Here is a 27539-nt window from a genome sequence, read left to right as displayed (position 1 = left end):
TAGGATCTCTCTTCAGCAAACCTATCTGGTAATGTCTCCACTTTTCCCAAGTGATAAACTTCCGCTGCATTCTCAGAGGCCTTGGGATGAATGTCTGACTCGAGTTCTCAGTGTGGTATATATAGTCTTTCAGACTAAGCTTCGACTTTTTCTTTTCTTCATTCTCTCTCTCTTTTTTTTGAAGGTATTTTATTTATTTATTTGAGAGAGAGAGAGAGAGAGAGAGATCACAAGCAAGGAGGAAGGGCAGAGGGAGGAGCAGACTCCCCACTGAGCAGGGAACCCGATGTGGAGCTGGATCCTAGGACACTGGGATCATGACCTGAGTCGAAGGCAGATGTTTAACCGACTGAGCTACCCAGGTGCCCTTTTATTTTTTTCTTTCTTTCTTTCTTTCTTTCTTTCTTTCTTTCTTTCTTTCTTTCTTCTTTTTTCTTCCTTTCTTTCTTCTTTTTTCTTTCTTTCTTTTTTTCTTTCTTTCTTTCTTTCTTTCTTTCTTTCTTTCTTTCTTTCTTTCTTTCTTTCTTTCTTTCTTTCTTTCTTTCTTTCTCATTCTCCCCTCCTTCCTTCCTTTCTCTCTCTCCTTCCATCCCTTCCACCCTCCTTCCTTCCTTCCTCTCTCTCTCTCTCTCTCTCTCTTCCTATACCTTCTCTCTTACCCGTCACTCCTCATCACTATTCCATTGTTTCTGACCTTACCAAACCTTTTTAGTACTCTAAGTCTTTTCAGGTAATAGCCTCTGTGCTTCTTATCTATTCTTCAATTGACAAATTTCTGCTTATTCTTTAAGATATAATTTTAATCCTTTCCTCCTCCTTGAAGTGTTTCCTGACTTTCCCACCTTTTTCATGCCCCTATTTTGTGTTATCATGCTGTATTCATGTGTGTACCACTTGCATTAGACATGAGCTCTTTGAGGCCTGGAGCTGTGTCTCATCTGTTATCGTGTCTCGATGTCTATCTCATTACCAGCACACACTACATGCCCAGTAAAAACCAAACATATGCCTTTGTGGCTTAATGAACTAGCATTGATAAGCGTGAACTGACATGTTTTCACTTTACCAGTTAGTTGCCAAATATTCTTTCACATAATCACAGATGAACTGGTAAAAGAGATTATTTTATTATTATTTTTTAAATAACTATCCTGTGAAAGTGACCCTGCGTATCACAACCCTGAGATTATGGAGGTTTATCTGGGGAGGCATTCCCTGTTTTGTTTTTTTTTTTTTTATCCCCAATCCGGATCGGAAGAGATGGAGGAGCTAGTGAGCATCAGATGTATCTGAGAGACCCAGGCTGAAAGCAGACTGAGGGTAGGTAGTTTTATGGGCTATGGGAGGAGACGATCTCTGGGCACACAAATCTGAGAACCCATATTTTCTTCCCATCGCGAATGCTTTCCCAAGCTTGCCTGTTTTCTCCTCCAGAATGTGGCACAATAAGCTTAATTTTTCTATTACAGTTTGTAGAGTAAGTCACATTGTTGTGCATGGTTTCCTGTCATGACTCTCTCTCTTCAAACATGGAATTTATGCTGTATTATTTCACATGTGCAGGTAACACACCTTGATGTTGTTTTCCTGGGTGAGTGCCTGTGTACATGCTTGTGCTTGTGAATTGGGGAAAGAGAGATGCACGGTGCCTTCTTCTTAGAGCAACACATCAGAGATTTAATCCCTGTAGAAGAGGAAATTTCGTCCTCTTGCTTCCTGAAGATTAGCATGCGTTTTCATTGGTCTAAAGAAATAGTTTCCATAGTCTTTTCAGTCGAATATTACAATGATTTGTTGACTTTTAGAATGAAAGGCATAGTCAAATTTTATTAAATAATAAATGTCAGAAATGTAAGATTACATTAGTTTTGCTCAGACCCTCCGCTGCGTAGCCTGTTTGGCACATTGCATGTATCCGGTTCCCCTAGAGCAAGGTGATTGGCAAGGATTAGGATAAGTCTGTGGCTGAAGCAAAAATACTTAGACCAGGAACAGTTTCTCTGCCCTACAGGATTGCTCTCTAAGGTCAATATTGCATTTGAAGGCAGCTTTCCTTTGAATATGACAGATAGGTTACATAGAAGACCATAGGGAATCAGTTGGTTCCTGGAATAAGTAATAAGAACTGAAACAGTAATCTTTTCCTCAAGTGCAAATTTGACAACTGAGCTATGTCTGACTAATATCGAACATCCATATCGACCTGTTGAGGTCAATAGTTGGGCTTAGTTATGCTCCGTATTGACTGCTTACATTTTCTAAATGAGAAAGAAATGGCCAAATGGGAAAATTCAATTGCACCTAGAGACTGGTTGGTTTCTTTCATTCTTCTATTTTTTTTTAAAAGTAATTTAATTTTACGTGGTAAATGAAGGCTATCTTTTGAAAAATTGGTCTTAGGTTTATTTTGTTCAGGTGAATTAATCCTATAGAGATCAATGTGTTTTTAGAGGAATTAAGATGAAATAGTTATGTTCATGCAACTGTAAGTCTTGGCCGAAGTTGTTTTTATAAACCAAGAGAAAGTGCCATGTAAAGGAAAGAGCCTTTGGCTTTGGATCCATAGAGATTTGAGGCTGAGCTTTGGCCCCATTTATGCTACATGACATTCCTGGACAAGCGCCTTAAGCTATTTGGTTCTCATTTACTTAATTAATAATAATATAGCAGAAATTCTCTGATCTAATCCAATTAAGACTGATTGTGGATTAATGAAAAAAAAATAATTTAAATGAGGAAAAATGAAAAAGATATGTACAATACAAAACTTTAATTTTACTTAAAATATCTAAAAGTACAGTTATTCAGCAGTCTTTTGATGGCAGACCAATGTCAATTCTCTGGATAAGTTCTTGCTGATTAGTGTGATTTTTTTTTTTTTAACCTACGTTATACCTATAAGTGATGTGTAAATTGAAGCCTAATTTTGAGAAAATGAGGGGTAGAGATGGGAATGGGTAAATACTTTGTAAATGGGAAGTTCAAAATGCCACTATCATTATATGGGCATATTTCATGATTTACATTAACATATATGACATGATTATATAACTATATAGTGGAAAAGAATAATAGAAGAGCCCAGGGAAACCTGTCTCAGTTCCAACAGGCTGGGGATAGTGCACATGCATATACAATCACAAAATATACATGTATATTAAACTTAAAATCTATAAACTCAAAATGTATTAATGAAGGAAACTAATTGAGTCGGGAGTCTGAAAGAGAAGTAGAAATGTGCCTGGTGAAACCTGTAAGGGAGAGAGAAGTGGCAGGAGAGGGCTCCAGGCAGAGCTGATGAAGGTGTAGGCAGCGGAAGGTAAGAGAGAACTTGCCAGAGTTAAAGGAAAAGAATAAACTATTGGTGCTAGAGATGAGATGATAAGGGTGAAATAAGGATGGAGATTCTTACCTTTTAAAGCTTTCAGCACAGAGCTTAGCATAAAACTGACATCAACATGAGCATTTAATTTATGAACGAGTCGATGATTAAGTCTCTACACGCACAACACGTGGTATGTTTTCTTTGTTGTCATTTTTGGATTTTTACAAAAGTTTCTGAATATATGGGCAATAAAACTATATAAATTCTCACCCTCAGAATCTAGGGAAAACTAATTTTCTGGGAATTAAGAACATCTTTGTGAAACTGTGCCGCCCGTAACAATCTTTGACTACTCAGACAGCAGTAGCTGGAGTACCTCAGGCCCATCGCTATGGTAATGGATTATCAGTGCACTGCGAGATGTGCACATCCTTGTTAACAGAGATTCCTGGCTGATAGAATCCTGGGTGACAGTTTACTTCTTTTTTTTTTTTTTTTCCTTTTCTTCATTTAGTAACATTTTCTTTCAATTATCCACACCTAAGACTGTCCCAGAATCAAGAAAAACTCTTGGGATCAACTTCTAAATGCAAAGCACAACACATAAATAAATAAATATAAAAAATAAATAAGATATGCTTGGGGGCCTATTTTGATTTGTTTTTAGCCACAGCAGTAGCTGATTTGGCTGGGTTCTTAGAGGTCAGTGGATGGGGAGCACATGAAAGCTGGCTTTTAAAGTTTTCCTTAAAGAAGCCTCAGTGATGTGATGAAATTGCTTCAGAAGAGGATGGCTCTCTTCAGAAAGCATGAAAAAAGGTAAAAGGGGATGAAATCAAAGTAAGAGAGAAGAAAAAAATTACAATAAAAGGCTCATCTGTTAAGGAATGTCATTTGGGCTTAGGGGATGGGATGTGAATGAAATGGAGATGAAATGGAGAAATATCGAAGACCAACATAAAACAAAAGGCCTTTGAAAAGGAATTGGCGTCCGGAAGAGAAGAGAGCTGTTTGCTTAACAAGGAGGATTCGCATTTGATCTAAATACTCATTTAGGCGAGATGAAATAGTATAATAAAGAATTAATTTCCACTGTATTTAGTCCATATGGACTTTAGCATTAGTTTGAAATCTCCCCATTTATCTGGCATGCGGGAAAAAGGCTCAACCTTGAACTATAGTTGGAAAAATTGGATACGAACACAGAATTGACTTCAAATTCTAGAACTGATTTTCTGAGAGACGTTAGGTGAATCACATTATATTTCTTTCATTTCAAATGTATTCCTTTGGAAATTGAGGTTTGCGTGGATGTGTGCATTCGAAGCTGAGTTTGAGAAAAAAGAGGGACATTCGTAAGTGCTTTGTAGATGGAAACTGGAAAATGCCTCTGGCTTCAATTTTATGAAGCTCATATAGCAATTTAAAATTGTTTAAGATGGTGAAAAGAGGAATTCAAATTGTGCATATACTATGACTACCACTCAGGGAAAAAAAAGGAGGAAATAATTGAGATGGTAGAGACAATGACTATTTTTTTCTTCGTGTTGTTTTAACATGATTTCTATAATTTTTTAAAGGTTTTATTTATTTGAGAGAGAGTGAGAGCAAGAGAACAAGCACATGAGCAGGGGGGAGGGACAGGGGGAGAAGGAGAAGCAGACCCCTCCCCGGGCAGGGAGCCCTACGCACCCAGGACCCTGGGATCATGACCTGAGCCGCTCAGGCACCCTAACACTATTTATACAATTTTTAAGAGGTGATAAAGAATTGACACACAGACGCTAGGATGGTGTCTTCCTCTTTCAGTGGGTCAAGTCTTCACTCAACGCACATTTTGAAAACATTGAGACGAAGATTACCCACACAATTTGTCAGAGGGAACTTCTGCCCCAATGCAGGAGATAGGATTCTTTAGAGAAAAATCCAGGATGGGGTGGGGGGGAGTAGGAAACCATGCATCACCATGGTTTTCTATTACCGGCCACTCCACCTCCAACTGTGCACACCTAAAGCCCAGACCATATGCAGGGGCTCCCTTAGGGTGGGGTTCTGAGTGGATCCAGGAGGATGTGCTCCCAAGTTATCTCCTTTGTCTTAACAACTCCCTTTCTTGAAGGCCCGCTTTGAAATAGAAATCACCCTGAGAGTAGCAATGTAACCAATCCCCAACCCTTAGTATGAATTAATTCTTCAGCTCTGACATTAAGCAGCGCTCTGCTTTTTGCTTTTTTAACTCTAGCTCTCTTGCCCAGACCACTTCACGCACTGTCCTTCCCAGGTTTCCTGATGGCGGTTCCTCCATTTCCCAAACCCTCTCTCCCTCGTCATTATTTTTCTTTCTAAAACTTGGATTAAATGTATATTCACATTCTAAAACCAATGGCCCGTAGCAAATTTTCTTTCAGATTGAGGTCACCGTCAGTTTGGAGGGTTATAAGGGACTTTTACAAAGTGAAATAGAATAAAGTGAAATGGAAGTGTTAGGGTTTTGCAAATTGGAAGGGTAAGTTCTGTTGTGTAAAACTTTTACTTTACTTATGGTATTTATGCCTGGCTGCATATATAAAGTATTTTTTTTCTGTGCCTGGTGGTCAGAATTTTGAAAGCCACAGGTGAAGTCGACTTTCAGCTTAGCTTATAGGGCTTTTCCCAAATGGCCCTCCCAGCCTTGTCTCTCTTGCTCCTCATTCTTTTAAGCATATGATCTAACCACCCTGCGTCCCACACGCCTCCTTGAACATATTCTATGTCTTGTTGCCTTCGTTCATGCCTCTACCCTATTTCTCTGCTTGGTGAACCTTCAGGGCCTACTTGGGGTATCATCGTCTTTGTGTTCCTCCCAGGCAGCATTAAGCATTCCAGTTACAGATGGGCTCTCTCTTTCTCCCTCTCACAGCAGGTAGCGCATCCTGTTATATTTGTGTGTCATCTCTCTGCGATGAGAAACCCCTCAGAGAACAGCCAAATAGAATGGCAGGCTCGCCATGTCCACTGACTAAATGAAACAGAAACACAAATAAAATAATAGCTTTCGTAAAATACAGAAGAACTATTTTGACTGCATAATTGTGGGATCTTGAGGAAACCTTGGAGGAAGCAACACGTTTAAGGCAATAGATTGAGAAGGAGGTTCTCCCCAACGGCTGGTGGCTGAGAATCCCACGGTGGAGTAAGGTGTGAAGTAGATGAATGACAGGTGGTTAGCACTGAGGGTGAAAAAATTTTAAATCCATCGCTCATGTTTTAAAATCTAAATTAAGAAAAAAATAAAAATAAAATCTAAATTAAGGATATTTGCTACTTTTCAATGTTTTCACTGGTCTCTTTCAGGGATAAACATATCTATGGCATAAAACAGTTAGTAATATTTACTGATGGACTAGATAGAGGCTGCCCAGTGAAATATTTTGTCAGTTTCTTCCCCAGTAATTTTACCATTTCTTAGACATTTTTCCTTTAAGTTACGAATGTTATTTTGCTCACTTTTCTTTCCAATCTTAATTACTTTTTGTGTAAACATTTTCTTATTTCAAAAATGTGTAGAATTTCTAAATCGCACAGTTAATTCATATGAGAGAAGAAACTGTTAACATCGAATTAACCAGTAATCATTTCTACACCCGGCAAAGTTAATCCATATCAGAGCTTTAGTTCACTAGTATCTACACTTAGGCTCATTAGCACAGTTCACTAGAGATTAGTGTACTTAGGTGTCCTCACTTCGCTCGCTGAAATGTGTTCCTCCTTCCATCCCTTGCCTATTGATAATCATCAGACCTATGGTTTATCTAAGGAACGTTGAATGAAGCAGAACTTGCTTAATTACAGCAGGAATTAGAAGTAATAAGGACAAAAGCCTTGTGTTCAAATTTTAAGAAAAGCTTGACACAAATGAGAATATAGGTCTCATTTTTTTGAAGGAAAAAAAAAACAACCACCTCAGATCCTTGGTAGAAAAACAGATCTCTTTCTCTTCCTTGACATTATAAAATGTTTATAAGATGTATCTACACTTTTGTCTTTAATTTTCTTTTGCACCTTTCATTCACTATGACTTCCTTCTTCCCCTCACTTGTTGTTGTGGCTCTTTAATTCCCCCTCCCCCATTGCTTTCTCCTCCTTTTTGTTTATCTCCAGTTTTCTCTCTTCCTCCTCTTTCCATTTCCTCTGTTCTCCTTTTTTCTTTTCTCTCTTTAAGCATGCTGTAAACTTATTCATTCCCCAAAGGCAAACACAGCTATCTGAGCAACACTTTGTCAGCATAATACATTTACAGAATGCATATTTATGAACCTTTGAGCTTTTATTGTTCCACAGGGCAAATAAAAAACATGAAAAGTAGCAATATAGTGTTTCAAAGGTCCCTCAAGGAAAACAAAAGTAGCTGGAAATAAATTTGGAAAAGGGTTCTTCTGTAAAAACAGAACTTTGAGTTTGTACATGCAAAAGGTTGAATAGTAGAAACCATTTTCATTCTTCCTCCTAAACTAAGACTTAGGAAATTTTAAACTTTTTAATAGGTCTAGCCTCTTAACGTTTGGAAAAGAAAATAATTTTAAAAGAGGATTGGACATAAATGTTTATAATCCAGAGAATCTTAAAACAGCATGTTGCATTTGGCTGTAATACAAAAGGGGGGGCTGAGAAGGGGGACTTTTCATTGAAAAAAACATCTTATTTCCAAATTACAAGTTTGGCTTCCAGCGTAGAGTCCTATACTAAATTAGCTAGATTAAAGAGTTTGGGAGTAGAAATGAAAATCTTATAAAATGTCTTAGGATAGTCTTATTTTAATTGATTTTAGCAGAGTCATTAAATTCTCATTGTGTTCCCAAACTTTCCAAAAGGAATAGATTATTCGTATTGAATGCCTGGTGGGGAAGCAGCCACATGTCTCTCTGACTACATCCTAGCAGTGTGGGATAAATTGAAGGAGGTGAGAAGCCTGCACTTGAGAATCCTGAAGAATTCTGAGGGGACCGCGAAGTCTCAATGTTGATTTAGATATCAAGATCCTGAGAGACCTGGGATCATCTCTGTCCTTCAATACTTTCCACTGATTGATGCCATACACTTCAAGCTCCCAACAAACGAATATCCCCAAGACCTATGTCTAAAAAGCATCACAAATGAGCCTCCAATTTTGAGGGTCCTGCAGTTTGAACAGTTTGAAATGGAAGATGCTTTCTAGAACCATTACCCCAAAGTCAACCTTTAATCACCGGGCAACCAGGTCTTGGCAATGAGCCGTACCTGAATTAGGGACTGAGTTCTAAACAGAGAATAAACTGAAACTAGATGCTAAATTCTCTTTGAAGTGGGAAGAATTGTAGACTTCATGGACTGAGGAACTTTACAGTATTTACTTTCCACTGAATAGCGTGTGCTAGATATACCCCTAATGACCCCATTCATCTTGTCATGGTATACTTTAGGTTTAAGTCCACAGTGACGCTCAGAGAGAGTGTTCTTTCCTGTAGAGGACAGAAGAGAAGCCCTAGCCCTCAGCCTTATTCGGTACCAGCCTCCAACAATAGTTTTCTTGACCTTCTCCCCTCCTCATCAAGTCACTGCCTCCTCTTCCAGACAAAGGAAAAAAACCCATGTAGTGACAATGTGTAAGTCCTAACAGCATCTCAGCCAACCCAAGGTTGGGAGGAGCTTTTGTTAATTCTTCAGTTCCCCAGGGATAGTGCCATTCCTTACCTCTCACTTTGTTAGGAAATCAGGTCTTGACAATGAATTTCAAGGTTTCCTTCAAACACCAATTGGGAGAATAATGGGAAGCACCAAGGGAGCAGGAGAATCGAGTTTACTTCATTTGTCACTATACCTACGGCTCTTGTCTCTTAATGTAGTTGGTAGACAACGGATGTGGCTTATGGTAATTAATGTAAATTACAGTTTCATCTTTATGAACTACCCTCCCTGATTACCCCTCGACTAACTCTGACTACACACATTGTGTTTGTTCTGCTGGGGTGTTAAACCACTGTCTCTGTATTTCACTGAGCAGAACAAAGGAATTGATTTTTATGCCTTTGGCATTAAGGCATGTCACATTTCCCTTTCCTTCTATTTTATCTGCTTCTTTCACTTTTTCTGCCTCCATTGCTCTGATTCCAGTTCTACGTGGGACATTAATAATCCTAACAACTGCCTCCAGGAAAACCCACACACTAGGCCACTTGTGCATAAATAGCCATAGTGTCCCCATTACCTGAAACTGAGAAGGAAAGATTTTCAAGAGAGATAGTTAAATGACATCTGAAGGCATCGAGAACCACTTCTTATATTATCTGTCTGTGCTGTTATTCCCTGAGGGGGAGACACTAGAACTGGTGGTGCTCAAGAAGAAGAAAGAAAATGACCTCAACGGCTCAGATGCTTGGAGGGGCTGCTTCTGTCCAGTGACTCCCTACTTACCCGGGTTAAAATACGGTCTCCTAGAAAGACATATGAAATCCTGCTTACATCTCTAGCTTTAGCATCACTTTATTCCTTATATATCCTACGTCCTCCCTTCACACTGGACTACTCTCAGTTTTCTGAGCACTAAAATTTTTTCTTGACGCCCTGACTTTGTACGTGTTTTATGTGCCCGATAGACTCCTGATCATCTCTCAGAAGACTGGATTATGGACTCTAGGAATCTAATCTAACACCACAGCCCTGCAGAGCCCTCTTTGGCTCCGTTCCATCACTCCTAAATTTTGTTGTAATTACAGAATTGTGGGTTTCTTGGAAGGAATTGACTGAGCGTTGTTTATTTTTATATCCCTGAGATCTAGCGCAGTGGATGGATGCATGGAAGGAAGGATCAATGAAAGATTAAGGACTTAGTGGGATATTGCTAGGAGGATGACAGAGCTCAGGATGGATGGATGATGATGATGATGATGATGATGATGATGATGATGATGGTGATGTGTAAGAAAAGCAGAGCTGGTGGTGGCGGGGAATGCACCGTGTGCCTCCTCCAGTGTTAGCTATTCCCTATGTATGTGTTTTAGTTTTTTTCTTTGGTCTCACACACACTATCACCATCTGTTTGTATTAAGTCTCTCTCCTTTTTACTGATAAATGTTGCTGAAATTGATTTCTGAGATCATCAGTTGGCCAGCATTGTAGAGAGAGTATTCATCTCTAGTATTTAGCACAGATAACAAAGTCGGCTGTTTTCTTCAAAAATTCAAGTGGTGAATAAAGATGGCTATAAATTCTTTGCCATTCTTTCCATCTAGAAGAAAAATCCATTTCCCATCCCCTGGGATCTGAGCTGGCATTATGACTTATATCCACTAGTAGAATGCCGTAAAAGTAAGGATGTGCCAGTTCTGTGTGGAGGCCTTCAGAGACCTGGTGGCTTCCAGCGATATTCTCTTGGAACCCTAGGTTGCCACACAAGGAATTCTGGTCACTCTGCTTCGGGGATCCAGGATGTTCCCAGTGGTTCCAGTCATCCTAGTCAAGGTGACAGACCTGTGAATGAAGCCATCTTGTGTTTCCAGTTGCAGTCAACCCTGGATGACTACAGCCGCGTGCGTGACCACCGTTTAGACCAGAAGAGCCACCTACCTGAGCCCAGCCTCGATTACAGAGCTGGGATGAAATGAATGCTTCTGATCTAAACCACTGAGTTTTGAGGTGCTTTATTATGCAGCAGCAGATAATGGGAACGCTCAAGAGCCCATATGCAATTACTTAAATCGCCTTAAAATGGTGTCCTGAGTGATGTATTATTATTTTTTTTTAAGCAATGCATCTGCCAACATATGATGCCTAGGAAACATTCATTATAGTTTTAAAAATCCCTTGTTAGATACATTTCACAGTTTGCTCTTGCGCGACTTGGGATGTGTTCCTTATTTTCCCACTGCCGGGCTCAGCAGCTCCCTTTTAAGCTGTGTCAATGCTTCAAGAATAATGCTTCCCTGGAATTTATAACTTAGCCATAAGATTTTGACCTAGGCCGAACCTTGGTATCTAAAGTGTCAGAAGGGGGCATTTTTATGTTTATCCTGTAATCGGCTCAAAGAAGTATGTACTAACCTTATGTCTTTTTCAATGTGTGTGTTCTCAGTAGAGCAGCTTTCAATGTCCAAGGACACATGAGAACATCTGAGTTTTATAGAATCATGGATCTACTTACCACTCGACTTTTTCATTAGAGTTCAGCTCGTTCTATTGGGTATGTTAAGTTGGGAATTTTGATGAGGAAGCAAGTTACAATTGATACGACTTTTCAAACTGAGTAGACAACTTCTTCTAAGGAACGGAGTTAAAAATGGCTTCACAGCTCTTGGCCCACATCCATTCCAGGGGAATAAAAAGGTTTTGGTTGAGGGACGCCTGGGTGGCTCAGTGGTTGAGCATCTGCCTTCAGCTCAGGTCGTGATCCCGGGGTCCTGGGATCGAGTCCCACATTGGGCTCCCTGCAGGGAGCCTGCTTCTCCCTCTGCCTGTGTCTCTGCATCTCTCTCTCTCTGGGTCTCTCGTGAATAAATAAGTAAAATCTTTAAAAATAAAAAAAGGTTTTGGCTGATGAAGATTTTATGAAGAGACCTTGTTCAGAGGGAAGTGAGCTCTGAGGTCTTCTGATAAAGGGGAAAGTAGAAGACATTTCCCTCTGCTTACCAAGCTGAGCGAGGGGACTGCCAGGGGCCACTTGGGGAGTGGGAGACGGGTGTTTGCAGTCATGGGGCACAGTGGTGCCCGACTCTTGGTAAGGACCTGTGACCACAGACTTGAGGGCTGTTCTGGGAGTCCATAAATGACCTTCCAGTAGCAGGTTAAATCTGAGAGAATATCAGGGAGTAGATGGGGAGCTCTTAATCTGATTGTTAGTTCCTTTTGCAGGGGATCCCACCTAAAGGGACTTCCCCGTGTGGGACTCCAGCAGGGAGGAGACAGAGTGAATGTCAGGAGCAGCCAGTCAGAAGGATCACTTTGTGAGAGACTCAGAGGAACATGTGAGAGAAAGTCGGCTTGGACACCTGCAGCCCAGGGCGCACCAGGCAGCTTCTAACAATCCCAGTCAGGTCAGAACATCCTGCTTCCCCTTATTGCTTCTTCCCCTTTGTCGGCCCCCGGCTGGGTCAGGAACAACTTCTAGTAGAAATGAAGTAGAAGGAAAGAGGGAAGGATCATAGGTCCTTCCTCTATGGTAATGGCGGGCTCACAGTAGGACCCAAACCCACATCTAGGATTCTGGAAAGGGGAAAGTTTTCCTTTATAACAAGTATGATGTTATCATTATCACCAGAGCCTGGACACTTGTGACTTAATCACAACTGTGCTTTTGACTTGTGATTGTAGGATGTTCTGTTTCTCAAAATGAACCAGGAGAGTCATGAATAAGAATAAAGAAAAAACTATTTCCACTGAATACATTCTGAAGGGGCGAGGGAAGAGAAAACAAAATTGCATTGTGATTACATTCCATGTAATCAGATATATTGTAGTTTAATACATGGGTTATATGAACTGAGGCGATCTCTTTCAAGGATTGCTTTTTCGAAGTATTTAAAGTCAAGTTAAAATCTATTCTTATATCCTTTTACAGCAATAAACTTAATTTATCACATGCATCTTTACTTTTCAAAAAAAATTAATAAATGCAGCGAGTGGGTCACTTGGGAATTATCCGAACAATAAGTATTCTAAAACCAACTATTATTTATTTATTTATTTATTTATATTTTTATTTAGTCATATTATTTATTTATTTATTTATTTATTTAAAAACAACTATTATTTATTAATACTAAAATAATATGCTAATATATTTTTTTTTTGTTAGGCTAACTTGGTCAAAAGTGTATCATGATTACAGATACTAACTCTTAACTAATGTAATTTATGGGTATATTATTGCCAGTGGTAAGATCAGCTTCTATGCACTTTGGGTTAAAATGGAGTAAATGGTATATAGAACACTATAGAGGGAAAAGAAGCTTCTCACCTGTCAAAAAATTTAGTAGGGGCTGTCAATAGATACTGCAATTAATTATGACTATAACCATAGTAGTGCAATGACATGAATGCACACATTTTCTGTACTAATATAATATAATAATGTAATTAGCAGGATGACTGAACAGATATTTTTCAGCAATCATTTTTCTCCAAAGATTTCTAAATTTTCTCCCAAGGTATATTATTTTTACCTGTGAGAAGGAAAAAAGAGTTACAGCAAAGCTAAGGACTTGCCCAGGTTTAGATACCAAACCGATGAGAGGGAACCCAGAACCCCTACCTGGAAGCCTCAAACTACCAAACTAAATGTGAGATCTGTTGAAAACATAGGGAAGAGCACAGCTTCAATGGGAAATGAGGAAGGGGACATATACCTGATGGGCGAACTGTTAGATCTTTTCTATTTCTTGTTTTTCAGCTTGTTTGAGTCTTTCTGGAGTCCTAAGCTAGATATATCTGATATGTATCTAACAAAATAGTCCCTGGATACACATTTTGGCCTGCTGTGCCTTGCTTCCGTTGTCTATAATTGAGAGTACAGGACCGGTCCTGAACTTTGCCAACAGAAGTAAAAGAAATAAAAAACTCTCTTGGTAGTAAAACAGACAGATTGACTTCATAAAGAGGAAGTTTTAAAATAAATGGAAAATAGGCAGGAAAATAGAAGTAACTGGGAAAAATAATGCTCAGAAGATAGTTTTTCTAAACATTATCAGCAAATTTGTCTACGTTGAAGCAGAAAAACCTTCAGGTCCACTCCTAATCCTGATGTTTTAGTCATCGGTGGTGGCATAAATTCCTCCAAAACTTACTGACTTAAAGGAATAAACATTTATGATTTCATCATTTCTTCCAGTCAGGAGTCCACACATATCTTACCTGGCTTCTCATTCTTGTAGTCCCATAGCTGTCATCGAAGTGCTGACCCGGGCAGTGGTCTCATCTGAAGTCCTGACTTAGGGACGATCTGCTTCTACCATCACTCCTGTGTTGTTAGCAAGATTCAATTCCTCATTAATTGTTGAACTGAGGGCTTCAGTTTCTCCCTGGCTGTTCTCTCCGGCTGTTGCCATGTAGATCTCTCCATTGGGAACTCACAACATCCAGTTGGCTTCTATCAGAGTCAAGTGAGAGAACAAGACAGCGAGAGCAAGGTGAGTAAAACAGAAGCCAGAGTCTTTTTGCAAACAGATCTCAGTATTTTATGAGTTAGAAACAAGTTACTGGGTCCAGCCCGTACTAGTAAGGAAGAGACTACACAGAGGCATGAATACCAGGAGGAAAGGGCCACAGGGCGCTACCTAGCATATCAGAATCTGCAAACCAATGAGTTATGTGTGTGGAGCAAGTGGCATCTGTTGTCTGTTATCCAAAGTAGAAGTCTGAGCACTTCTGCTCACTATACCTTGGAATCACCATTGCCAAGGAAAATACAGTGCAGTCAAGCACTAGAAAGAACAATACTTTATTCACAGAGAGAAGAGACAGAGCAACATCAGTAGTCGGCGTTGATTGCCCATGACCACTGGGTCCCTCCCAGCAGCCAATGTAAGGCAGTTGGCCCGCTCACATCCCTCCTGTGCTGCAGCAAAAGCACCTCACCCCCTCACTAGGAAATACAGCAGTGGGGTTGGCCAGATGCCATAAGAGGCACACACTTAGGTAGAATAAAGGAGCACGCGTTGAGTTTGAGACAGAGAAAGACTTTCTTACACAGGATGATGAGCCCAGCACAGGCTAGGAGGACTCTATCACTTGGTGAGAAAGTGTTCCAGGTGTAAGGTCCATTTTTATTCCACTGAGTGGGGGTTGAAAGAACGTATGCACAAGACTGCCTTCCCTAACAACATGATCTCAGGTAAGACATCTAAAAAAAAATTTTAGCTTCCTCATGCGGCAAACGAGGAGTTTGGACTTGATGCCTCCATGTATTTCCAGTTTTTTAGGTCCATTTGTCCCTCATTACCAGTTGAGTTAAATACCAAATAGATGGGGAGGACCAATTCCGTGGCACGCATGGTGCTGGATCCTATGAGGCACTGCTCTCGTCCTCAAGTACGTGCATGGTACCTGCCCTATACTCCTGGGGACTTGGACTCCGTCTTTTAAACCTGAGGATGAATTCATCTGGCTGGAGTTGGTGGTACAGTGGTGAGCATAGCGGCCCTCCAGGCTCTGCATCCAGCGTAGGCCCCAGAACATGCTGTTTCATTCGGAAATATTGTGTTGCCGCTCTCTGAGACGGATTTCATAGCTGATAGGAGATGGATGCAACAGGGATCAGATGGTTCAGTGTACCTTGCTCTGTGGAATCGATATATTTCTGAAAATACTAGACTTGAAATCCATTATTCAAGCCAGAATTTTAAGTACTGCAAATGCTATGTTCTAACGTATATTCTTTCTTCTTGAAACGAAAAAAAGGTTGAATAAATCCATGGCATTGATTGGGTATAGAAATACCACTTGCGTGTGGGTGTGTGGTTTTTAGGAAAAACAAGAGGGTTTTCATTCTTTGTGTATTCTTAAAGGAGGGGGCAAAGAATAAAGTCCAAAATGAGGCTGTGGGAGGCTCCGATGTGTCGAGGAAATTCACTGGAGCTATCCTTTTTGTAATTCTTGTATCTTTTGCTTGCTCTTACCCTGTCTTTATGAGTAGAAGCCCAGACATTTTCATCTCTTCAGCCTTCGCCACCCCGCCTCCTAAACATACAAGCTCCCACCTCTGGGAACTATGGGTTAGATCTTTGGACTATCTCTGCACTCGTGATGGAATTGCTATGGTACGGGGGCTGATGGAGAGAGAAGGACCAGCCTGAAAGACCACAGAAGTAGTGGCTGTTGTGCCAATTAGGAACAGAGACAATGATGATAAATATTCACTTAGGACACGCTGTGTGCCAAGCACTGTAAATGCATTATCTCACTAATTTCCCAGGTAACCACTCAAATAAGTAGGTATCTATATTATTCACATTTTACAGTTGACAAAATGCAGACTTTGGCAGTTAAGTTCTTTGCTGATTGTTGGCTGAGCCAGGTTTGGAAACCAAGGTCTAAACCTAAAACTGTATATGATACTGGAATGATGACCTTTAAGCAAAACATAGTGAAATGGGAGAGATGTTTGATGGCAACCCTGCCTCTCCTTCCCATAGACTCTTTAGAGAACTTTTTTTTGTTGGAAAATCGCCTGAGTTTCCTTTGCTGAAAACCTGATGAAAAGAAATATTTATTTAATGCCTACTCTGTGTCATGCATCTTCACATGATTTCACTCTAATCTTTGTCATTAACTTAAGAGATATTTATTCATTCATTTGGCAGATACTTAAGGGGCACCCACGGTGAGCCAGGCACTGGGACAAAGCCCTGGGGACACACGCAGGTGAATAAGGCCCACAGAGTTCCGGTCTGGGATGCAGACAGACGAGTGAACAGGCGCTTATCATACTGTGTAGTAAGTGCTGTAGTAGGCAAGGCTCAAATGCCTTGTGGGCACGAGAGGAAAAATCTCAAGTGCTGAGAGGTCAGAAAAGACCATTAAAAATACCATATTTTTGTTTCTCATATCTGCAGATTTAAGTTACCTGACGTGGTGTCCTTTGCATGTGGGTACCCACAGCCAGTTGTAATGTCGCAGCCAGGGATGCATCATGCAAATCGCCAAGAATTGCTCCAGTTAGGCCAGATGGTACCTGTGGAAATTGAGTGGCCATTTCTTCCCCATATCTGGGTCAGGAGCCTGAATTTTTTAAAAGAAGATGCCGAAAATCCGGCCCTCTCTTTGGATGACCATCAAAGCCTATGGATTTCCTCTTAATTGGCAAAGGGAATGCCTGCATTCAGGTGTCAGCTTGGAAACAAAACGAAACAAAACCAAAAAACCCTTGAGCTGACTCTGTTCCATTCTTAAGAAGTTTAGTTGTGATGTTGTGTGGCTTGCCTAAAGGCTGTGCAGTCTATTAATTCATGGTAGTTAAAAATTCATCCTTGAGGGATCCCTGGGGGGCTCAGCGGTTTAGCACCTGCCTTCTGCCCAGGGCGGGATCCTGGAGACCCGGGATCGAGTCCCACGTCGGGCTCCCCGCATGGAGCCTGCTTCTCCCTCTGCCTGGGTCTCTGCCTCTCTCTCTCTCCTCTGTGTCTCTGATAATAAATAAATAAAATCTTAAAAACAAAACAAAAACAATTCATCCTTGAATCCATCTACCTTCTTAGAAAGCTACAAGCGGGATGACATGAACTTGCCCTTAGGAAGAGTCCTTTCACCGAGTGGAACTTGGCATTATACCAAAAAGTGCAAGACGTTACCATGTACCTGGGGGCCCTTCTACGGAGATTCAGGGAAGGAATTTTTCTTAGTCCCTGGAAGATCAATCCTGCTGCATGGCTGGGTAGATGTTAGCTGCCGTAGCTTTGCTTTGGATGCCAGGAAGCTCAGAATTCAAATTCCCAATGTGGTTCTGGAAACTGTATATGAACATACATGCTTCACAACAGTGTGTATTACTCATGATACCAATTTCCTTATTTCTCTATCTCATTTTCTCTTCAAACAGCTTTTTTCAACTGTTTATTATTAATTATTATTATTATTATTAGCTTGATTATATTCTTTAATTAACTCTTTCAGATTCTATTTGGGAAAAGGTGAGCCAACTCATGAGAATGATTGAGGATTTAAGTTTTTAGGACAATTTTCTTTTTCTTTTTTTTTTTTTAATTTTTATTTATTTATGATAGTCACAGAGAGAAAGAGAGAGAGGCGCAGAGACACAGGCAGAGGGAGAAGCAGGCTCCATGCACCGGGAGCCCGATGTGGGATTCGATCCTGGGTCTCCAGGATCGTGCCCTGGGCCAAAGGCAGGCGCCAAACCGCTGTGCCACCCAGGGATCCCTAGGACAATTTTCTACTTTAACAATGTGTGCAAGACAAGCATCTCTAAAGATTTTTTAATATTACTACCCCAAATTGATGTGATTTTCCATAGTGATGGAGAGGAAGAATGTACAAAGTTACCTTAAATTATGGGCAGCCCCCAAATAATATATTGTTATATGGCTTGAAATAAACTGCCATTTGCTTGTGACATGGAGTTGATCTGACTTCTCATTCAAAATTTTTCAGGAAACAAACTGTAAGTCATTATATAATCCTAATTTAGGAGGACCCACGGAATTATCCCAGTAATTTCTATTGCCTTCTGCTCAGCACATCATCTTTCTTTTTTCTGCAAAGGAGGGAAATGGCCCGTTCTTTTAATCTGATGCACAATAACAGCCTGAACTGAACAGACATCTCTTTTTATCTCTCTCTTTGCTTTTCACTGGGGTGGTTTAAACTTTTCCTAGTTTAGCAGAGAGAATATTTTGGCTTCAAGTTATTGATAAAACTGCAAATTGCTTGCAGGAATAAAAGCAAAACTGAAAAGTATTAACAAAGGATAAGCTACCTAACTACACCAACAAGAACCTGAAAGAATTAAATTCATTTTTAAAAGGTACACAAGCAGAAAAGTTATTTTTCCAGCATGATCTTATCATATTTGACATGTGTGTATGTGTGTGTTATATTTAGGACAGTTTCTGCTCATGCCATCCAAGCATTTTTAGAAATTAAAATTGGATTAGAATATAATACCCATTGTGTGACCAATAAATTGTATACACAGCATGTTTTCCCTCTGTTTTCAGATTGCCTTAATTTATTTACCTCTTTCACACGGAGTTCATATATTATAAATCATAGGGATGTTTCAGGGCACGACAGACCCTCATTCCTGAACAGAATGGTCTCTCATGCATAACTTTCTTTGATCAACAACTCAAGCCAAATGAGTTTAGGGGAAAAAGAACATGGAACATATTTAAACCAGGGAAGACAACAGCATATGGATTGTCTGTGGTTTGGTGCAAGAGATACCTATTGTTAGCCTGGTGCTCTGTTTCTACTCTTTATGAAAACAAATGGATTTCTCAATAGGACATATACAATAGATTTTAATTCTGAAGGTTCAGTCATTCTTTTTGCGGCTTATAAGAGTAAACACTTGACCTGATTTTTAAAAAGATAAATTTAAAAACCCGGAGTTGCTTTTTGGTTTAGTTCTTGCAAAATTAATGAAACTTGTATCCATCAATAATTTTAAGTCAAAGGTAAATGTTTTTTGAAAAGAGGATGAATGGTAGCATAAGTAAATTTTTATCCACAAAGAAATCTCTGGCTGTAATATTATGAAATCCACTCATACAAAAATATTGTGAATAATTCAGTCCTTAATGCATAAGAGTAATTCCATAACTTTAGATTGAAATCAAGAGAATGACTACTTTAATGTTGATTAGGATATAATTTCAAAAGTTAGACCCAAATCTATAATAAATTTAAATGTTTTAGGTTGATCTGATTTTTTTACACTTTTGAGGCTTATTTTTATTTCATTACCAACTATATAATCCTTAGGATTTATGCAATATTAGGTGAGTCTTTTGCTAGTAAAGTTAGTTGATATAGTGTTTACCAAATTCTTATTAGCCTAAAACCTAAATGCCATCTTCTGTGTGTTTTCAGTATATTTACTGTGAGTTTTGGCCTGAACATTTTTACTGGAATGTCTACGGCTTGATTATATATTGGCATGATAAAACAGACATTTTTTGTTTGAGCACATGATCCTCATTTATTTGTTTATTTTATTTTTTTAAGATTCTTATTTATTTATTCATGGAAGACACAGAGAGAGAGAGAGTCAGAGACACAGGCAGAGGAAGAAGCAGGCTCCACGCAGGGAGCCTGACTTGGGACTCGATCCCCGGTCTCCAGGAACACGCCCTGGCTGAAGGTGGCACTAAACCGCTGAGCCACCTAGGCTGCCCCATGATCCTCATTTAAAGAAAACACCTAATTACGTAATTACATGGAGAGTTTTAAGTCATTCCAACTTTTCAGGTGAAAAATATAGTATACATGTTTAACAAGGGTGGAAGGGCTAATTACATATTTATCGGAGAGCCAATGCTTTATTTACAATTAATATATCTGAGCACCTTTGATAAAATGTCTTTTGTTAAATAAGCTTCAAGAGTTGATAATGGGGATCCCTGGGTGGCGCAGCAGTTTGGCGCCTGCCTTTGGCCCAGGGCGCGATCCTGGAGACCCGGGATCGAATCCCACGTCGGGCTCCCGGTGCATGGAGCCTGCTTCTCCCTCTGCCTGTGTCTCTGCCTCTCTCTCTCTCTCTCTATCTCTGTGACTATCATAAATAAATAAAAAAAATTAAAAAAAAAGAGTTGATAATGATGATAAATCTTAACTTGAATAACACATATCAAATAAATACCATTATTCCATAAATATTTGTTAACTCTCTTATAATTGGAAAGCTATGAACTAATTTGTTTGAAATAGTTTTTTTGCTCTAATACATCAATACAAAAATCCTTTCAGCCTTTCACTGTCATGAAATACATTCTTCAGTTTTCGTTGTGAATTCCATTAAATTTTATTAAATGTGTTTATATTTAAATGCATTTAATCTCTCTCGGTCGATGTGTGTCAGAACAATGATATATTTATTTAAAAAATATTTTAAGTGGTTATACAAACTGTTTTCTTGTTACTAGTGAGATTTACTTATTTTCATGGTGATTTCTCAATGTTGTTATGTTTAAATTTTTGTCAGACTAGTTCAGGTCTATAGCTAACTCCTAATATTCAGAAACGGATTTTCCAGGTTCTGGATTATTCAACTTCTCTGGCACAAACACCTTATCTCTTTTGATTACTGTGCTTTTTAGGTCTCTGTCTATCCATCCATTCATTCAATCATCATTCGACAGTGTTCACACTGTTTCTACTGTGTGCTGGGTACTATGCCACCCTGTAGACAGCTTCATGCTCAAGACAAACATATTTCTTCTCTCATGGATTTTTCATCTAGACATAAACAAGCCATTTCACAAATGATTATTCAATCTCATTGGGATAGAAAGGACAGAGAGGTCCGAAAATATTTAATGGGAGGACCTGCCCAGGCTCGGGGAAAATGTATGGGTGGGGTCAGGACAGCCTCCCAGAAGACTGGCATTTAAGTTCAAACTTGAAGGATGATAGTTGTTGGCCCAGAGAAGGGGGATGATGGATTAGTAGAAGAACATTCTGGCACAGGGAACAGTATATGCAAAGGTCTAAAAATGGAAAGGAGATTAGCAGTCACTGTATAGAAATGCCAGAGTGGGGAGGGTGGCTGTAGATGAAGCCAAGAAACTTGAGAGTGGCCTGTTGCTTACACCATCTGTCAGAAGGACAAGACATGACACCAACTTCAGTGTGTGGTCACTGTATTTCTCACCGGGGCTCTCAGAGAACTTGGAGCTGGGGGGAGAGAGGAAAGGAAGGAAACTTACACTTGGGCCACTTTGTGTCTCTTCTTTCACAAGGCAGAGACAACTATTCTGGAGGGTTCACTTTCTCCTTCTCTGGCAGTGGGTTTCAAACCCCTCCAGTCTAATCCTCTTTCTCCCTAGTCCACTGTCTTCTAAGAAGTCTCTGTTACGAAGAAGATGCAAAGAAGGTGGCTTTGAACAGTTCTAGGTAATGTTGTGAATGGATTGTACTCACCTCTCTTCCCTTAACACTTTCCTCTCATGACTCCCCTCTCCTTTCTCCGTGCCCACTTCTGCTTTCTAGTGCGGGGCCCTCCAGTGCCACCATCTCTCTATTATGCATCCTGGCCTCACATTCCCTCCCAGGTACACTTTCTGTGACCCACTGTCTTGGTTGGGTCAAATGGGTTGTCTCAAATGGTTGAGAATGACTTAAAGCAACAGCGATCAACTATTGTTTGCCTCCAAGACATATTTAGTGGGTGTAAATTGAATGCATGATGTAGGCTCATGGATATGTCTCTAGGTGGTTTTCTTTCTGGGATGTAGCACAAGTGAGGAAGGCTTTGTGGTATAGTCAGTTTCCAGTGTACTCACTATAAATTAGTTCCCTGGTTTATAGAATTTCTTTCTTTTTTTTTAAGATTTTATTTACTTATTCATGAGAGACACACAGAGAGAGAGAGAGAGGCAGAGACAGAGGCAGAGGGAGAAGCAGGCTCCATGCAGAGAGCCCGACGTGGGACTAGATCCCGGACTCCAGGATCACACCCTGAGCTGACACTTAACTGCTGAGCCACCCAGGCATCCCTAGAATTTCTGAGTATCTGTGAATATTTAAAATGCATGATTCTCCCAGCAATTCCATTTTTTAAGAATTATCTTTCAAAAACACTCCCACATATGCCCAAGGATATGTATGTTGAGATATTAATTGCAACCTTTTTTTTTTTGTAATTGTTAACATCACAAACACATGAAATGTCTAATAGCAAGGGACTGAGTACATTTTTACAGATATCTAACTGCTTATCTGCATTCATAATTTTCCCTGGAAATGCTTGTGGGTTTTGAGTTGAAGAGATGGCAAAAGGGGACTTTCGTGTTTTATACCATAGTTATGTGTTTGATTTTCTTTCAAGTGGGCATGCGTTAGTTTTACAACAGAAGTCAATAAAAAGATCTGCTTGTTCCTCCAAAATGGTGACATTGTAGGCATTGAGGTAAGCCAGCGAGAGAGGTATATTTGGAGTAAGGGCCTTCCCAGGCACCCCGTGTCTTACCTGATGGGGCAGTCACCTCCTTTACGCATGTATAAGGCTGTCCTTTGCCAGTGACAATACATGGGGAAAGATAGAAATGGGAGTGAAATACTCCATAAGACTCACCGGTGGTGTTGAAATTATGGCTGCGTAGACAAAGACTCCACCTAATGGCCTTGCCTGTGTCTCTGTGTGTGAGAAATAAGACCAGTCTCTATGGATTTCTATCCTGAAACGCAGGCGAGTAAGATTTTAGATTCTTTATTTGGTGAACCACATGAAACTTGGCTCAGTGGCCCTGGGAAAAGGGGCCGCAGAGGGAACTGTGTTATTTGAGAGAGGGCTAGTCCTGGGTAGAATGATTCAGCCTTAATATTTCCTTGAGAAAAATTTGCTATTTTTATTAATTTTTTTATTTTACTAATTGTTTAATTTTTATTAAAACAAAAAACCCGATTCTTCTTGGTTTTAAGTGGACGAGTGTGAGTTAGTTTCGGGAGGACTGGGAGGTCCCTCCTAGAGCCCCAGTGGGCCAGGACCCTTAGTTTTGTTTGTGTCTGCCTCTTTCACCTCATGGTAAGCTTCTTAAAGGGAGAAAATTCTGCATTCTCCTTTTGGTCTCTATTCCTGACACACCACAATATGCAATAAAATACCCTGAACTTATTAAAATCACCTACTCTAACTTAGCCTAAAGAAGATTGGAAATATGGGTGAAATAGCTTTTACTGGGATGCTTGGGTGGCTCAGTGGTTGAGCACCTCCCTTTGGCCCAGGGCATGATCCTGGGGTCCCAGGATCGAGTCCCACATTGGGCGTCCTGCATGGAGCCTGCTTCTCTCTCTGTCTGTGTCTCTGCCTCTCTCTCTGTGTCTCTCATGAATAAATAAATAAAATGTTAAAAAAAAAGAAATAGCTTTTACCAATCTGGCTAATGTGTTAAAGTTGAAAGTGTGAATGCCTTGCCCTCTGTCAGAGCTAAGTTCAGAGCCTACGTATGATGTTCACTAGCTGTGTGTTCTTGGACGCATCAAGCCCTCTGAGACAATTTCCTCAGATGTAAGGTGAGGATAATAGTAACTCATAGGGCTGGGCTAACTCTCAGAGATAATACATATAAAGGGCCTGGGGCCTACTAGAGGCTTAATAAATGGAAATCATCACGGGGCACTGAGTTGTGGGACAGAGAGACATCACAAGTTATTGATGAAATTACAATATACCTCAAGTTCCTAATGCAGGCCTTGACACTTCTGCTGGCACCCTCCCTTACCACGACTGGTGGAGTGCTGCTTTATCTAAATCAATCATTATGGCCTGCTACTGAAATTGTGGTTTGTGGCAGGACACAGAGCGTCAGGTGGAAGAGGTTGGTCTGGCATAGCAGCACGATTATTAAACCTTAGGAGATGACAAACCCTTGAGGGGGTTCTTTTCGTCCAAGGTATGATCTCCATCACAGGCATCCCCCTGTCTGCCATGGCTCCAGATCTCCAAGGGACTTCAAACTCATGTCAATTTTATGAACATCTGAGTTGAGAGTGACCTTTTGGTGCAGCAGAAACATTAAAGGAGATTATAGGGCCAAATCCTCAGAGCAGCTACACTCTGAAGTCCCTAGTCTGCAAAATGGCAAAGCTGCTGGAAATTTGCCAGGAGAACCCCACTGAAGCAAGAGGCATGAATAAATAATAACTATGGGCATCTCTTCTTCCTTTGTTTGAGCTCTAAGGGGCAAAGACAGCAGCATTGATTGCAGTGGATTTTACATTTCTTTTACTTTTTAAAATGATTTTGTTCTACTTCTTTTTCACTTCTTTCATTTATTACCTATTTTTTTATCTTCTCATGGTTCCATTGTTTTTAATATCCCCATTTTTATCTCTGTTGTTCATTTTCTCCTGTTCAAACATTTTCCTTTGGTCCTGAGTAAAGTTTCACTCTGTTTATCAGAGTATTCACTGGTTTAGCTTTGTCATCATCATTGCCCTTCGTCCTTATTGTGACACCAAATGTTCCTTGTGTTTAATGCTTTTCTGACCTCAAATTATACGTTCCTCCCCTCCCTTTTATTTTCCATTTTGACACTCTCTTATTGAAGTAAGATTCGTGTACTAAATTGAAAAGATGTTGGATGTACAATACCCATTCTTTATTCCCTGACTCCTGTTTGTGAGCTGTCTCTCTAACATAGTATGAAGATGTCAGCCCTACACCCAGGAGTAGCATAAGTTTGCATATTAAGGGTGTAACAAGCCTCAGGAGCAAGGAGACCCTATAAATGTCAGAATGTAAAACTATTTCAGGGTGGTCTGAAATGCCTGTGTGGGGCTCCATGACTAGATGTTTCCTCCGTGTTTGTGAATTCTAGGTGATTTGTCATCTAAATCCCTATGTTCTTTTCAACATTTTAAACATAAAAGGCTGCACGATTTTCTTAAGACCTTGATAAACTTGCACATTGCTTGTCTTACCTTTGAGAGTTCAAATAGCTGTTGTGTCCATTAAAGTTGAAGTCGACTATGTCCTGGGCCAGCTTTTCAGGGTGAAGCTCACTCTGGGAGAGGCTAGTGTTTACTGCCTTGTTCCCAATTAACCTTGGGATTTTGTGGCATCCCTCATGCCTGCCAAGCAGATTATGGCTTAGTGGTGGTATGAAACTGTGCCAATGCCAATGTTTTGCATAACAAACTTGTGTTGGCTCATTGGGAGGACCCCCTCCCCCTCAAGCAGACAATGTTTCCATAGAACATATGTGCCTGAGTGCATGGGCTTGCATACATGTACACACATGCACACATGGAGCTTCTACTCTGCAGAAGTTCTTCCCAATTATCAGAAAATTCTGCTCACTGAGATATAATTCATTCTGATGATGAGGCTTGAGTGAGTGAATAAAAGGACCTTTTTTACTTAGCTGAGCAGTTAAAACTTGCCACCTAGACCTAGAGACATGAATATAGACCTAAGCACGAAGAACAGAAACTTGTCAGCCAGAACGGCAGGGTGCATTTCAAACCCAGAATCTCAGAATTGGAAAGAGGCTTAAAGATTGCCCTGGTTCGCCCCTGTCTGGTGCTGGAGTCCCCTCCCCACTTCAAGGTCTCAGGGAAGCCCTCCTGATGCTGTGGACGCTGCCAGTGAGTGAGAAACTCACTGAATTACAATTTGGGTACAGTTTCAATCCACTAGTCGGTTCCTAAACTTTTCTTTGGGAGCAGCTCACTTTTTTTTTTTATCCTTAGGCTTTCTCTGGAGAGAAGAGACCAGGGTTTGAAGTTCTCCAGGCACGCTGTTTTTGTTTCTCCTCCTCCTTTGTGTTCCTCTAGATTCTAAGTGTGTGGTGATAAGGGGGAAGGAATAGACTTGGCTATCTTGTGCAGCCACTGTGAAAAACAGTAGGGAAGTTCCTAAAAAAAATAAATAAATAAAAATAGAACTGCTATAATCCAGCAATTCCACTTCTGGAAATAAATCTAAAGGAAATAAAAACACTAGCTCAAGAAGATATGTGCACCCCATAACTCACAGCAGCATTATTTATAATAGCCAAGATATGGAAAAACCTGTGCCGCTGATGGATGAATGGATAAGGACGTGGTGGATATAAGGAGTATATCCACAGTAAAATATTATTTAGCCATAAAAACAAGGAAATCCTACCATTTGCAACAACACGGATGGGCTGTGAAGGCATAGGGCTAGTGAAATAAGCCAGACAGAGAAAGGCAAATACTGTACTACCTCACTTGTGTGTGGAATCTAAAAACAACCCCAAAACATACTAGATTCATGGAAAAAGAGATCTGACTTGTGGTGACCAGAGCCCAGGGGGTTGGGAAGAGAGGGAATTAGAGCAAGTGGCCAAAAGGTACAAACTTCCAGTTGTAAGATAAGTAAGTACTAGGAGGGAAGGTACCCTGTGATGATCGTAGCTAACTCTGCTGTGTGCTGGATCGGGAAGGTGTTCGGAGAATTAACCTGGAGAGTTCTCATCACAAAATTTTTTATTGTGTGTGTATGAAAGGATGGATGAGAACTAAACCCATGTGATAATCGCTTCACATTTAGGGGTGAGTGAAACCATCATGCTGTCCACCTTACACATATACAGTATCAAATGGCGGTTATTTCTTGGTAGGACTGGAAGAAAAAAAATAAAGAACTGCCTCCCTAGTGCCTCTGTCAGTTTGGTGTGTTGGTGAAGACAATTCCTTTTGTATGGGGATCACAAAGTCTTCTTGGGGGAGGGATCTGCTTTCTCCTCGGCTCCATGGGGCCTCTGCTCTTCCTCCCTCGTTCTCTGCTTCTCTGTGGAGAATTATAGAAAACTTCCCTTCTGGCACTGGCTCAACTCTTAATTTAGGCTTCACCTTCAGAATATATTTAGCTAAAGGCCCTTCAAATGCCATCTTCCAAAGGGGGTGTAGGGTGGTGAGATTTTTACATATGTAGTGTCATGTATTCTGAATAATGCAAACAACTTCTTAATATGCAACTGGTACACAAAACCCATACTCGTAGGCAAAATATCCACAGCACTCCTGAAACAGAGTCAGGGTGGTTTCAGTGTGTAATAAGTGG

At 40.3% G+C, this 27539-nt stretch overlaps 1 long non-coding RNA gene across 1 annotated transcript; it reads left to right on the top strand.

The window, feature by feature from the left end:
- The first annotated feature begins 11411 nt into the window (after positions 1–11411).
- On the top strand, positions 11412–17453 carry LOC112648477 (uncharacterized). Its single transcript, XR_003129076.3, has 5 exons — positions 11412–11519; positions 12188–12369; positions 14206–14460; positions 16633–16765; positions 16885–17453. It is a non-coding gene; the product is annotated as an uncharacterized LOC112648477 (long non-coding RNA).
- The last annotated feature ends 10086 nt before the right edge of the window (positions 17454–27539 follow it).

Source organism: Canis lupus, chromosome 7, assembly GCF_003254725.2.
Source record: "Canis lupus dingo isolate Sandy chromosome 7, ASM325472v2, whole genome shotgun sequence".
NCBI lineage: Eukaryota > Metazoa > Chordata > Mammalia > Carnivora > Canidae > Canis > Canis lupus.
Note: the sequence above shows the minus strand (reverse complement) of the source record. Positions and strands in the feature narration are given on the sequence as shown.